This window comes from Rutilus rutilus, assembly GCF_951802725.1.
Source record: "Rutilus rutilus genome assembly, chromosome: 22".
In the NCBI taxonomy this organism is placed as follows: domain Eukaryota; kingdom Metazoa; phylum Chordata; class Actinopteri; order Cypriniformes; family Leuciscidae; genus Rutilus; species Rutilus rutilus.
In genome coordinates, this window is record NC_140227.1 from 24,231,441 (window position 1) to 24,245,294 (window position 13,854).

The following is a 13,854-nucleotide window of genomic DNA, read 5'->3' on the forward strand; positions in this document are numbered from 1 at the left end:
TGTACGAGAGAGAAAAAGAGATTCGCCTTCCCACACCGTTTTCCCACTCGCCTTTAAACACGTATGCAATGTATACAGTTCACACTATATAAACAGACATAAACACGCTAGCACTTCAGCTGTGTTTCTCCTCAGGGTGAATGAGTTTTATCCTGTCTGCTGCAGATCAAGAAAGCCTTTGGGCTCCTATCAACACAGTTAATAACTCGCAATAGTTCAAAACACGCATAAACACACCTCAGAGAGTTATAGAGAGTCTCAGTGTTTGTGTACATACTCTTGTCAAGAGCAGGTCAAGTAAAAGATGCATCCATTGACTGTCATTGAGGATCAGAATTGTGTGTAAACCCGGAAGTGTGTTGAATGGCTAGACAATTGAAGTCAATATGAAATAATGCATTTATTTGAAATAGACATCTTTTGAATGTCTTTATTGTCACGTTTGATCAATTTAATAAGTCCTCGCTGAATAAAAGTATACATTTCTTTAAAAAAAAGACATACTGACCCCAAACTTTTGAACAGTAGTGTATGAGATTAAAGTTAACTTGCATGTTATAAAAGCATTGTGCATTGTTATTTCATGTTAGCTATTGTATTAATTAATATTAACAAAGCATATTATTGTACAGTATTCCTTATGGATTAATTATTATTTTTTTTTCTACAAATCCTGTTTTGCTCTGAAATATGTTACACAGTCAAATGGACTTTGAATGCCATTTCATGCTGAATATAAGATCCATACACAATACACATACTGTGGCCATATGCTTTGTGGTTGTGCGTGCCACATCTTGGTATGCATCATTGGAAAGTGATAGCCCAGAAAATCAGACCCAGATAAATTGATAGTAGGAAGTCGTCCATCAATATGTGGTGCTGTTTTTACATGCTCTCTCTCTCTCTCTCTCTCTCTCTCTCTCTCTCTCTCTCTCTCTCTCTCTCTCTCTCTCTCTCTCTCTCTCTCTCTCTCTCTCTCTCTCTCTCTCCCATCTCTAGCCATCTCTGTCTTTTATCTTTTCTCTTTGGTTTGACATATGGAAAACCTGCTTTCTCTAACACAGTAACCCAGCTGAGTGGAAATGTGCTGTCAATCAAAGAGGCATGAGATCAGAGGTTGCTTGGTAACTGGGTGAAACAGACCCTCAAACCACCAACTAACAACAACAAACTGTGCAAGTGCACATTTGAGAAAACAGCAAATAACATGTTCGGGAAGCCGTTGCGCTTGGCACCTCGCTGGCGTGCGTCCACAGTATCCCACAGCAGCTGAGTTTTAACACTAAACACACTGGTACTTCCAAGCCTTGACTCGTACCGACTGACCTTTACCCTTATGGGGAGTGTTGTTTGTGTTTTCATTGGCACATTTTTGTTTCACTTTTTAAAAAGATAGTTCACCCAAAAATAAAAATTATGACATTTACTCACCCTCATGTTGTTCCAAACCTGTATGATTTTTCCTTCTCCTACTGAACACAAAAGAAGATAGCCTATTTTTAAGAATATGGGTAACCAAACAGGCCCCACTGAATTTCATAGTATTTCCCCATACTATGGAAGTCAATGGGGTCCATCAACTGTTAAGTTACCCATATTCTTTGAATATCGTCTTTTGTGTTCAGCAGAAGAAAAATATTCATACAGGTTCGGAACAACAGGTTAACTATGTATTTATTTATTTAGTTTTTTCCCCACTTGTTTAAAACTCGACTAAATGCAGCCATGTTAAAAATACATTCTCCAAAAACAAGTCTTTTAACGGGGAACTTAAAAATACTCGTTAAGAATAGAATTTCTTGCCGTGTTCATCCATTTGGATCCTTGCCAAATTACAGTTAAGGGTTTCAGTGCTATTGGAGTCTTGAAACGCCTCTTGTTCAATCAAATTAGAGCGCTGGAACTAAGAATAAGTTTTGAAGCGCACTCACATATCCAGTAGCTCCAGTTCACTTAGTCTAACTTGCTCTGGGCTTGTCTGTTGGAAACTTTGCATTGGAGCATGCACACAGGCGGTTGCAGTGATCCATGAGCACATTAGCCAGGCTGCAGGGAATGAAGATGGGTGAGTTAGGGAGAGAGAAAGAGCCTTGACAGAACAGTGTATCCTGGAAGAGAGAGAGAGAGAGAGAGCGAGAGAGAAAGACATGGACCCTAACAAGCAGTAAGGCCCTGGAGAGCTACAGACCACCCCAGTGCACAGAAGCCGTTTCAAATGTGCCATTGATTCAGTTGACATATCAGTGAGAGAAGGAGAGGGAGAAGGACGCTCGGACTGTGTGTCCTTTCCTTACATTTAGACTTGTATAAACAGATTGGGTTAGTCTGACAGAGCAATGTGTAAATGTTCCCCTGGAGACTTGGCACAGCTGTAGGCAGAGCAAGGCAAGGCATCATGGGTATTTGTTGCAGTGGTTCAATCACTCTGCATTACTGTCCAGCTCTGTGTGTTTAGGGTTTCAGTCCAACTTGCCCCAGAGGTTCGTTCCCATCATTGTTGTCTGTTTATATGCATTTTTAATGACGCACAGTCCGTACTGACAGGAAGTTTGAGCTGTTCAGTGTTTTACTGTGTGTGTGTGTACAGAGCTGACACTGCAATTTGTGTGTATGGGCCCATCGATCAAACTTTGTATAGCACATTTCCTGTAAACAGAGGAAAACAGATGCAGCATAGAAAATATTAGCAAAGAAATTTGGCTTATGGAAAACAGATCTCAAAACTGTAACAGTCATAAGAAAGGAGATAATGTAATTTGTTTAAATTATATATATTTATGGCTTATATTTATTAAATGGCTCTCTAAAATACTTGATTCTGATTCAGGTTTTTCTGTATAATTTATTGAATTTTTTTTACAGAGCTGTGCTAATTACATGCCTCTTATCTTTTTTTTTCTTGTTGTACATAAATGTTATTAAAAAATAAATGAATAAATATTCTTATTGAAAATAAATATTTATTTATTTAGTAAGTAGGCATGTAATTAATGAGAGAGGTCAAGTGAAAGGTAAAAACTAAGTCTTGAAAGGTGTAAAAAGCATCAATTAGAATTTGAGTTTGCAAAGTTTGCAGAAACACTCCTCCCATCTGCTATTGGTTGATAAAACGGATATCCCTTCCCCCAAAATTGCACCATTGGTTGAGCCAGTGTTGCTGTGCTGGGCAGTGATGCTCAAACAAACAGCAGTGTTATGATCTCACCACTGAGACCCAGTGTTTACAACGTTTGCTGAATTCAACCTACTTAGTTTACTCATAGTTGTCTTTGAACGTTAGTATTAAAAATACACACATCAGCTTTAAATCAGAGTGTGTGTGAGGTGAGCATTTCTGTTGTGTTCCGTTAGTATCAGGTCTTGTCTCACTGCCGTTGCCCTCCATTCGCCCTCGCCGCCACAGGAAGTCTGAGTTTACAGCGCCACAGCATATGGCTTGTACATGGGATTATTCCACCTCTGTCCTCTCTGTCACTCTCAAAACTTCTCTCTCTTTCACCCCTCTATAACCTCAAAAACTGAATTGAGGAGTAAAAAAGCATGTAGAAGCCCCTCAGATGTGGTCTCTCTATGCCTCTTTGAGGGTCTTTGCATCAATGCATCAATGCAGGTGGACTGAATAGGTTTGGGGGGTGGGTTGAGTTCAAGAGAAGCGGGTGGGGGGGGGAAAAGGGCTTTATCTGTCGGTCCGATAACTGGAGTTTCATGGTACCGCCTCTTTTTATAGAAATGCTAATCTGAGCCAGCAGCACCAGTCGTTAGGGGCTTTTGTTCGGGGGGCAAAGGGGTCTGGAGAGATGTTGGGGGTTGAGGAAATGAGGTTTGGCTTTCTTTTAATTGTTCTCTCGCTCTCTATATATATACTTTTTTATCTTCTCGGTTTTCTCTTTATCTTAACAGTGTTTTCACCGCACACATTTGTCTTAATCAGTAACCAGCATCAGTCCTCCATATCAGCGAGGCTTGTGGCCTACACAGGGAACGTATTGATTGGTTGAGGTAAAGTAAATGTTGTTTGTGAGAAAAGACACATCGCCAGGTACATTTTGGGTGTGGTTTCCAGGTGTTGGCAGGGTTCTGAATATCGGCTTGTTAAGCCAAGGCCTTGGGGACTTTTCTGCCTACATGGATGAATTTACAGCTGTTTTTCTGCGGTGAGGATGTGGCGGAGGGCAACCGGTTTTAACCCACTGATTGAGCTGATCGGTCCTGACACGACTGCCAGTGTGCGCTTTATTTCGTATCTGATGGCTGGGAAGAGAATGTGGGTTTGTTTGGTGAGTTGCTCTTGTTTGTTTTTGACATTTGTAACATGCTGGATCGCTCTCAGCAGGCTTTTCTGAGGTTAGATGAAGAGCTCTGTAATGCTGAGAATGTCTGCAGTATAATTACATTTAACTGTCAGTGGGATAGATGTCCTTCAGCAGTGAAAGAGATTTTACACTCTCCTTTTCTCTCGTTCTCTGCCTTTTTATTGTGCATTTTAGTTTTACTGAAAGCATCGAGTGATGGTAAAGAAGTGGTGGGGAGCTTTGGAGTTTATTGATTGACTGAAAAGCTACACATTTGACTGAATGGTAAGCATTTGTGTCAAAACTGAAGTATACTTTGGGCTTTATCAACCAAGTGGACATGATTACCAATGCCAATTATCTCAACAACAACAAAATATCGTCTCACTTCATTATATACAATAGGCCGCCCACTTGCAATGTACTGCCCAAGAAATGGCTCACAACTAGTCCATTGTTATCTAGTTTATGCATCAAATAATAATTTGTTCTTTGACAAAAAGAAAAGTGCCTTTAAATCCCTTTGTATGTTAGGGCAAAGTATGGTCTAGACGAGCAAAGGTTCAGGTGGGTTGTGACTCAGAAATTGATCGCAGGTCTGTTCCTTATAATATTGTGGGGGGAAACGGTGATGAACTCAAACAAAAAATGCTGCTGACTATAAAACTGTGCATAGTTATGCTAGCTAAAATACATAGTTTTAATGGAGAAGAAAAAGGTTCACATAACTTTTATGTCACAGGTCAAGTCAAATTCTTCTGTATTTTGTCGCATTGTGTCAATGAAAATATGCAAATGCTTGGGGAATGCTATTTAAAAAGTGTTAAGATGTCATGTAAATGCTTCAGTCTGACTGCAAATTAATCTGTCACTTGGTAGGAGCTAGCCAAAGCTTACGGACGCTTGTTTTCGCCACTGAATAATAATAATAAAAAAAGTTTTTTAGACAGCTTTTTAAAACTTTTTATCTCAGAATTGCATGATATAAAGTCAGAATTGCGAGTTATAAAGTCAGAATAATGAGATATAAACTCGCAATTTTGAGAAAAAAAGTATTTTTTACCTTAGAATTGGACTTTATAAGTAACTCGCAAATTGCAAGTTTATATCTCACAAATCTGAGAAAAGAAGTCAGAAATGCAAGATATAAACTCGCAATTATGAGATAAAAAGTCAGAATTGTGAGACAAAAAGTCGCAATTATTGTTTTATAGCGTGGCGGAAACAAGCTTCCATAACGCTAGGTAGTTTTGTACACTAAAAAAAAAAAAAAAGTGTGTAGAAACTATTTTCACTCAGATATTGTAAATTTCACAAAGAATTACAAAGAACACATTGAATTGAACATGAAATTTTGAAGTGCAAAGACTAAAATATAATTTGCTTGTAAAATGTTTTCCAATAATCTTTATTTACAACTTCAAGAAATCTTTTTTTTTCTTTATTTTTACAGTGTTTAATTACTATCAAATATTATAATGAATAAATTGTTACATTTCACTTTAAGGAAATTTTTTGTTATTATTACTTGATGTCCAATGGAAAGTCTGGGTCTGTAAAACCTGTTGAGAAGCACAGTTCTATGGGATGCTGGTTAAAGGTCATATTTTTACTAAGTCTGAGGAGTCCAGGTCTTTTTATTCAGCCGTGTGTGTGTGTGTGTGTGTGTGCGCTGGTTTTAGATATTTGGCGGGGATGGTGCAGCAGGGTGTCGGGGTGTATGTGTGTGTGTGTGTGTTCGGCTGCTGTGAGGAGCTCAGAATGCCAGATGGTGCTTGTTAAACTCAAAAAGCTCTCCCACTCTCGACTGGAGCTCCGCGGTGTGGACCACATGCTGTCTGGAATGACCAGCCTCAATTCAGACAGGCGGAATTCTCCAACACCCAAAGCTACCTGCTGCTTCGGTTTTCTCACAGGCCCTTTCAGCCTCTCTTTCAAGTGCAGCATGTTGTCAGAATCTCCCGGTGAATGAAGGTTACCGCTCGAGCGCGAGAAGAAATTAGTTCAGCTCAGGGGCACAATGCAGTGCTGCTTCCACAAAGATGCCTGCTGCTGTCCAAACCCATAAAAGAACGACTTGAATGAGAGAAACAAGGAGGCAGTGTGTTTCCACCACGTAGATAGGTTTGTGAAAGACCCTCGGTCTGTTTGCTCCCACTGAACTTAAAGAAACGGAGATGGATATAGAGCCATGTCATCGATTGCTGTCGAAACTTGCCGTCGAGCTCCATACGTGTGCGAACCAACCAGTCCCCACATGCTTATTTGTGTCTGGTCCTGTCCTGTGAATGTGTTTTAACCCATTAGTGTTGTCAGTAGGTGAACCACAGAAATCGAAACTCCTGTCAAACTTTGTCAAACATGTTTGTCATTCGCCCTGCAGCTGTACGCAGATCCGAACAACTTTATTTTATTCTGATTTTAATTAAACGAGGCACTAGGCCGAATCGCCCTTTATGCTGTTCCTAAAACCTCATTCATGTGCGTGAAAAGGAGGATTTGTGTCCGTACAAAAGGCTTACATAAACTCTTAACCCTTTTTTTTTAGCTGCTAGCTGATGAGCATTGTTCATATAAGCCCTTTTGGGCCCTGGCCAAGACTTACGGTGTTTAAAGGACTGAAGGGTTGGAGGTTAATTTACCTCATGGCCTTGTTTAAGATGCCCCCGTATATGCCTCCATTACGCATAAGATTGGTGTTGTTTGTGGTTGATGTGTCATATGGAAGACATTAAATGGGTTAAAATTAGGATAACTTACCCTTAACACAGCTCATTAGCCAAAATAGTTGGGTTCCTTGTAAAACAGTGAATGTGTGCCAGAAGCATACTTACTACGCAAGCGTGCAAATGCTTGGGCAGTACATTGCAAGCGGGCGGCCTATTGTATATAATGAAATGAGACGATTTTTTTTTTTTTTTTTTTTTTAGATAATTGCCATTGGTAATCATGTCCACTTAGTATACTTCAGTTTTGACGCAAATGCTTACCATTCAGTCAAATATGTAGCTTTTCAGTGTATTCTCCATTTAAACAGGTTGCAATTCCATTTGGTGCCACTAGTGCAATACACACTTAATTTGATTATGTCTAGTCGACCACTACTTAAAGTGGAAACTGCGTCTTTTCTTCCTATTGTGACGAATATCCGAGTGAAACGGCTTCTCGGATGAGTAAAAAATGCAGAGCGGGACTTGATTTTGTTAATGTTAATGTTTTTTATTAAAGATTGCAAAACAAAACAAAAATGCACGGATAAATAATTTATAATTAACACTGCAATATTACATAAAAGCATGCATGTTATTATTCAGGTCATCTTTAAATTTGCTGATGGTTTAATTAACTTTTACCGACACAGCAAAATTTTCTTCAAACTGTTGCTGTAAGAAAACGCTTTATGCAAGCGGCCCTGTAGCATAGTTGAGAAAGTGTACTTGGTTGCGTTATGAATTGCTGACACATTTGGCTAGAAGCGTTTGTGTTTGCTTGCTTTCATAGAGTATGTTTATGACCTAGACTGAGTGAGAAAAATGAGATTTGGAGGAGGAGGTGGGCGTCCCTCATGTTTAACTCCAACTGGCTGCGAGGCGAAATATCTCAATGATAATGCCTGCCTGTCTCCTCCACTTCAGTCCCAGCTGCGAATGAGGAAATATCTGTCAAACAAAGGCGATTCCAGCTGTTATTGATAAGATCGACAGTGTGTACATGAAATAGTGTTCACAGATTGTCATTAACGGGACTTTATCTCTTATTGGGCCGGATGCCATAAACTCCATCACAGACAGTCATGTCTAGTCTAGCAGATGCTGACTGGCTGTCTGCGTCTGCGCATGTCTGACTCATTTTAACAGCTGATACACGTTATCCAGGTCAGTCAAAGCCAAAAGCTGAGTCTGAAGTCATAAAAGCGGGTGGGAAAAAAAGTGTTTCCTCGTACTTTGACTTATCAAGGGGCCTTTTCCAAAATTGGTGAAGAAGCAGTCAAGCTGAGAGCTTTTAGCATGAAATTATGGGTCTACCTCCTTGGTAAAGTTCCGGCAGTGAAAATGACAAGATCTTGACATGTTCTGGCACACAAGCCTGCATTCCTGCATAAAACATGCCAACTAGAGGTAATTTTGCTTGGGAAAATACTTAGGAAGTAGTTATATCTCGGTTGTATCATACTGTAAATGAAGGAAATGTGGGCTATTGTGTTTAAGCCAGATCACTGACCTAGTTCTAAACCACAGCCCTTTCTCACGGACCGTTCCCTGTCTGTTTGCTCACTGTTGGAGGGCCATGTTTGTTTGGTAAACACCTGGAAATTATATTAACCCAAATGGTAAAGGTCAATGGCTGTATTCCCTTCAGAAAGCCCCCTCAGTGCACCCCCCGGGGTCCAACCTTTCAACTCGTGCCCAGACTGCCTATGAGGGTGCGAGACCTGCCTTTTGTTTGTTTATTGTTCTCTCATTGGATCTGTTCCTTTTCCTCTCTTTCCCAACATTCACATCCTCACACCCAGAGTTAGCCTTCAGTTTTTTATTAGCTATGTTTCCATTCTAAAGTTGCAAATATAAATGATGTGCAAAATGGTAGTATCGCATAAAACATTTGTGAATACCGTTTCCATCCATTGAGCCGAAGAAAACAAAATCATCAGTTCCTGATAAACTGGTGCTACATATCAATAAGAAAAATGGATGTTGTTTTACCGAGCCACTTTGCAACAAGATTGGTCTGTTAGTCCAGTTATGCCGTCCCATCGTGCAAAGTCACATTACTTTTTTGATTCATTTGATAAATGTATTCAGTACTTGTGTTTCCATTGTAGTTTATGCGCATGATTTCTTATCGGATAAAAAATGTATCCGACTCAATTGAGCTCATATGTTTTTTATGCACACTTATAGAATTTATGCGCATTTCCATCCAGCGTTTTTATTGTATTTTTATGCGATATCCCAAAATATGAGAAATTTCCCAAACTTAAATGAGAAATTATATATCAATGTCTGAATATCCAGTAAAATGGCAGATAAATCAGCCAAGCACTAAAGTACTTGGGATGTTAACTTTCTTTTTATATTTTATTATATTTGTAATAAAATACTATGTATTTATTTATAATCAAAGCAAATTTGTATTGTATTCAATTTTATTATTTTGTTTTGATTGATCGATATTACTAGCCATCTTTCTGTTTGCCAAGCCATGTCCACTACAAAAGAATGAAACATTTTATTTTTAGCAATGTATTTTTACATTTGCTGGACAGAAATATATGCATGTGTATGTGAAGTTAATAGTATTTTGTACTTATAATAATAATAATTATAATAATTTTTCTTTTAAAAAAGAAACTTGGCAACGAGTTGTAATGTAAATCTGTCATGTAACTCATAACCGCTTTCATCAATCTATCTATGTTTGTCTTATGGATTTTAGATGCTAGTGAACTCTGTGCTGAAATGTCCGTGCGAAACGGTCTTGTGGGTTTTCCTGGATGCCGTCGCTTGGAATAAATCCAGAAGTGTTCATGGCATGTGAGGCATTAGGGCACACCGGCTCCTGGCTCTTGTTATAGTGCCTGTGGCTTTGGAATGCATAAGCGCCAAAGAGACTCCATCCTTACTCCTAACAAGGAAAGGGAAACGAGAACACAAGACCTCCCAGCTGCGTCTCAGGAATTAGAAATGTAGGTGAGCTCAGGGCTGAAGCGGAAAGAGCCTGGAACGCTTTGACAGCATCTGACAGGGTGTGCCCATGTAGGGTGTTCACTGGGGCTGATGTCAAACCTTTCTGGTTCTGCTAGGCGTCTGCGCACCCCAGTTACCCTGTCGAAACTGCTGGGCTCAATTTAATCAATACTTTTGTCAAAGTCATCCTTTTTTTTTTCAATAAAACCCAGGAGCAAACAAAAGTGGACAGGACAGGAAGGAATAATCAATTAGGTGTAACCTTGTAGCATTGATTTGGACTGAGTTAACAGCATGGAGAGAAATTATTCAGTATTTTTATCTGAAAAGTAAGTAATTACCAAAGGTAATTTAAAATTATGTCTATTTTAAATGTATTAAGTCAATTAAAGTGAATGAGACTCTCTGATTATTTCATATACCTTATTTGATTTAATGAGTTTGTGCGGAACTTAATGTTCCTGTTATCTTGCATGATTTGAGATCCATCTTTTTTTACTTCTGGTCCGTTTCACAGATTTAGTGCAGAAACTAAAACATTTCTTCATATTTCTTTAATATGAATCTAAAATCCTTGAACTTTATTTGGAGGTTTAAATTAGATTTTGAATTCCAGATTTTAGGCATGAACTTTTTGACCTTTCTCTATTTCGGCTGGACAGACGGGGACTGTCTGTGAGTGAGCTGACCTCCTTTCCAGCATTGTTTTGATCTGTTTCACAGCACATTTCAAAGACCATGTCTCAAAGAACACTGCTGTGCTGTGCCTGTCAATCATCCAGTAAAGAGTGACGTAGTTTAGCTTTAAGTAACATCCGACTAACTAAATCTGTTTTCTGAGAAAACAATCAAAATGTTGTGGATTTATCAAACAAAAGTGTCCATGTAAGCTGCTTATTCTGATTCTTCTTGATTCATGCTCGTCAGGAAGTGGACATTTCCAAAAAAAACCTTCAGTTCAAATATTCTCTCATATCTTCTGCCCCTATCAAACCCTGGGCAGACAGGGACTCCTTTTAACTTCTGTGGCTGTTGGAAATGATAGACAGGCCGATGTGGTCACAGTCCCCGCGTATAGATCCAGCTGTCTAAATAGATTGGGTCAGTGTGTCTTTGCGGTGGGCGATGATAGTGATGATGAGCTCTGTTGTTTGGGCGGCACGGTGCATGTGAGCAAGCGTTTGAAAGCAGGGGACCGGCTCATAATGGTAATCAATGACCTGTACAGGGCCTGCAGCTGGACGGAGGGCGTCGGAGAGGACAGGGTTGGCCATTTGCCTGACTCTGAAGCCCAGCGGGAGGTGGTGGGAGGGAGCCTTTCAGATGTGCAATTTGCTGTCCTCTCAAGGCTTTGCTATTGTGCTTGATGTGCTATATCTCTTTCTTTTCTTGTTTTGGATAAGGCTGATTTATTAGGATCAAATGTGGTGATGCCTCTAAAGACAGTGAACACATTTTTCCATTCATTTGAACATAAATGGTCCCAAAACAGATATACAGATAGGGATCACAGTGATGTCTTGGAGGACAAACAGACCTCCTTCTGACATATGCATTTTTAAAATCACTGAGGATTGACAGTCAGAAATGAATAATTCATTTGAGTTACTTTTGATGTTCTTTCAGTGATTAAGATGTGAGTTTAGACATTTACGTGTTACTGAACACAGCTATAAGGTGGTGGTGTAGATATCCTAGATGATGACACTCCTGAAGTTCTAAACATTTGTTTTTCTTGTGAACCAAGAAACATCCTGATCATATTTTACCCCAAAATCAAAATAAGATTGTATTTTGATTTGCATAGTGGAAACTAGGCCAATTTTAGGACCATTTAAAATGACATTATTTTCTTGACTATTATTAATCAAAATTAATCATATTTTCCTCCCAAGTTTTGTAAAGTAGAAAAAAAATTCTCATTTTAGTTATGTATTTGTTTTATTATTATTATTATTATTATTATTATTTTATTATTATTATTATTATTACTACTATTAAATAATAACAAATAATATCATGATATTTAAAGTTGAATTTTACAAATGTTCTTTAAAACTAAAATAAAACGTAATATAAAAAACGTAATAAAACATTACGGCAGTGACAATGGTAAAAAAAAATCTACATTATGGTAATGAGAACTGACGGTATTGTGTCACTATGCAAAAAAATCTTGTTCTCTGAAATGCTACTAAAAATTGTCTTTATGCGTTTAGAATTTTTTGCAAAATATAATTTCTTATTTATTACTTTGTTTTTTTGGGTGGAAAAATAATTCTAGACCATTCTTGGCAGTTTTCGTGAGATTCACCCTATCGTTTAGGTTATCAAGGCTTTTTGTTGTTTTGTGAAAGAGAGCCTCCTTACAGGTTGCTTTTTCCTCCTTTTAATATTTAACAGCATTCTTTAATAATGAAACAGCTTGTCATTTGTGCACTTTTTTTTTTTCTTTTTTTTTTTTTTTTTTCTGAAGCCCAATGCTAAGTTTAGCCTGACCAGCCCACTCTGTTCACGCCATGTTCAATTTAACCCGAAGTTCAGTGCTGCTGGGAATGTTTCTGATCATGGAACTTTTGCATTTTAAATGTTTGATTACACCCACATTTTAAAAGCAATAATACCCCCGCATCTCCTCTGGGGATGAACATGTGTCGCTTTGTGCCCTTGTCTAAATGTCAATAGCGTATCTTTTGATGAATGTTTAACAAAAAACTCCCCCTTTGCTAGACGTCAACTGAAAAGGAAAGTCATTTCAGAGGAGGAGCAGGCTATTATGTTATGATTAAAGATTTATAAAACAATTGTTTTCTTTGGAATAACATGCACCCATGACTTGTGCACAATAGAACACATGTATAAAGTATATAAAGTCAATTTTGTTTTCATGTTGACATTAAATCACAGCTCTGAATCCAATGAATTTCCAGACTCTAGACGGATGCCGTTTGAAAAAGAAAAACGTCAATGTGGTTCACAGCTGGTGTCGACGCTGACACAAAGATGTGTTTATTTCAAAGGGAGGGTTAAAAGTATTGGGGTCAGTTTCTATGTAAGAGACAGACAGGACTGTGCTTCCAAAACACATTATTAATAAACGGTAGTTTAATCAGCTTGCCTTTCGAAGGATTATTTTTAGGTTGGCGAATTTCACAGCATGTCCGTGGCGGCGTCTGTCAGTAATGTAATTTTATACTCCCTTCCGCTCTCGCTAGTACTTTATTTTTGGATGATATGATATTGGAAAGCTCTTTCACTGAAAGGCAGTCTCAGTCAGTTCACTGCACTAAGCCAGTAATTCTCAACATTTTTTATTTAATTTTTTTGGCTGCAAGACCCAGATTTTACCAAGTGGTGACCCAACATAAAATTAAAATCAAATGGAAATGTTCTTAAAATAAAATATTATGTATTGAAATTAACATGAAGTTCTTAAGCTGAGTGCAATTGACCTATTTAAGTGACAAAGTTTAATTTAATTTCTGGATAGAGTTGTACGACCTTTAATGTCAACAACAAGAGATGTAGGAGTGTTTTCTCCTCTTTCAAAAGTTCATATTTATTTTTCAGTCCTAGCAAAGTATGATTTATGATGAATTGCATTTTATTAATTACAATTAGCATAGTTTATTTTCCATTTAAGAACCACTGAACTCAATGGGAGGTCTTTGATTTGAAAATGAATTTGAAAAATAATTTATGGTAGAGGATAACATATTGATAAATAATTTTAATAATTTGTAATTTTCATTGTACATTTTTAGGCAATTAATTCTGAATACACCAGCTTGCATTTTGTTTTGTATTTGTGAAAAAGGACATAAAAAGATGGCCATCTGTCAAGTACTTTCAAATGCAAAATAGGTAAATGA

The 13,854-nt window shown here is 38.1% G+C and overlaps 1 protein-coding gene across 2 annotated transcripts in view; it reads left to right on the forward strand.

The window, feature by feature from the left end:
- The window catches only part of sipa1l2 (signal-induced proliferation-associated 1 like 2), a 65,128-nt gene that overhangs the window by 16,157 nt on the left and 35,117 nt on the right, over positions 1-13,854 (forward strand). The window lies entirely within an intron of this gene.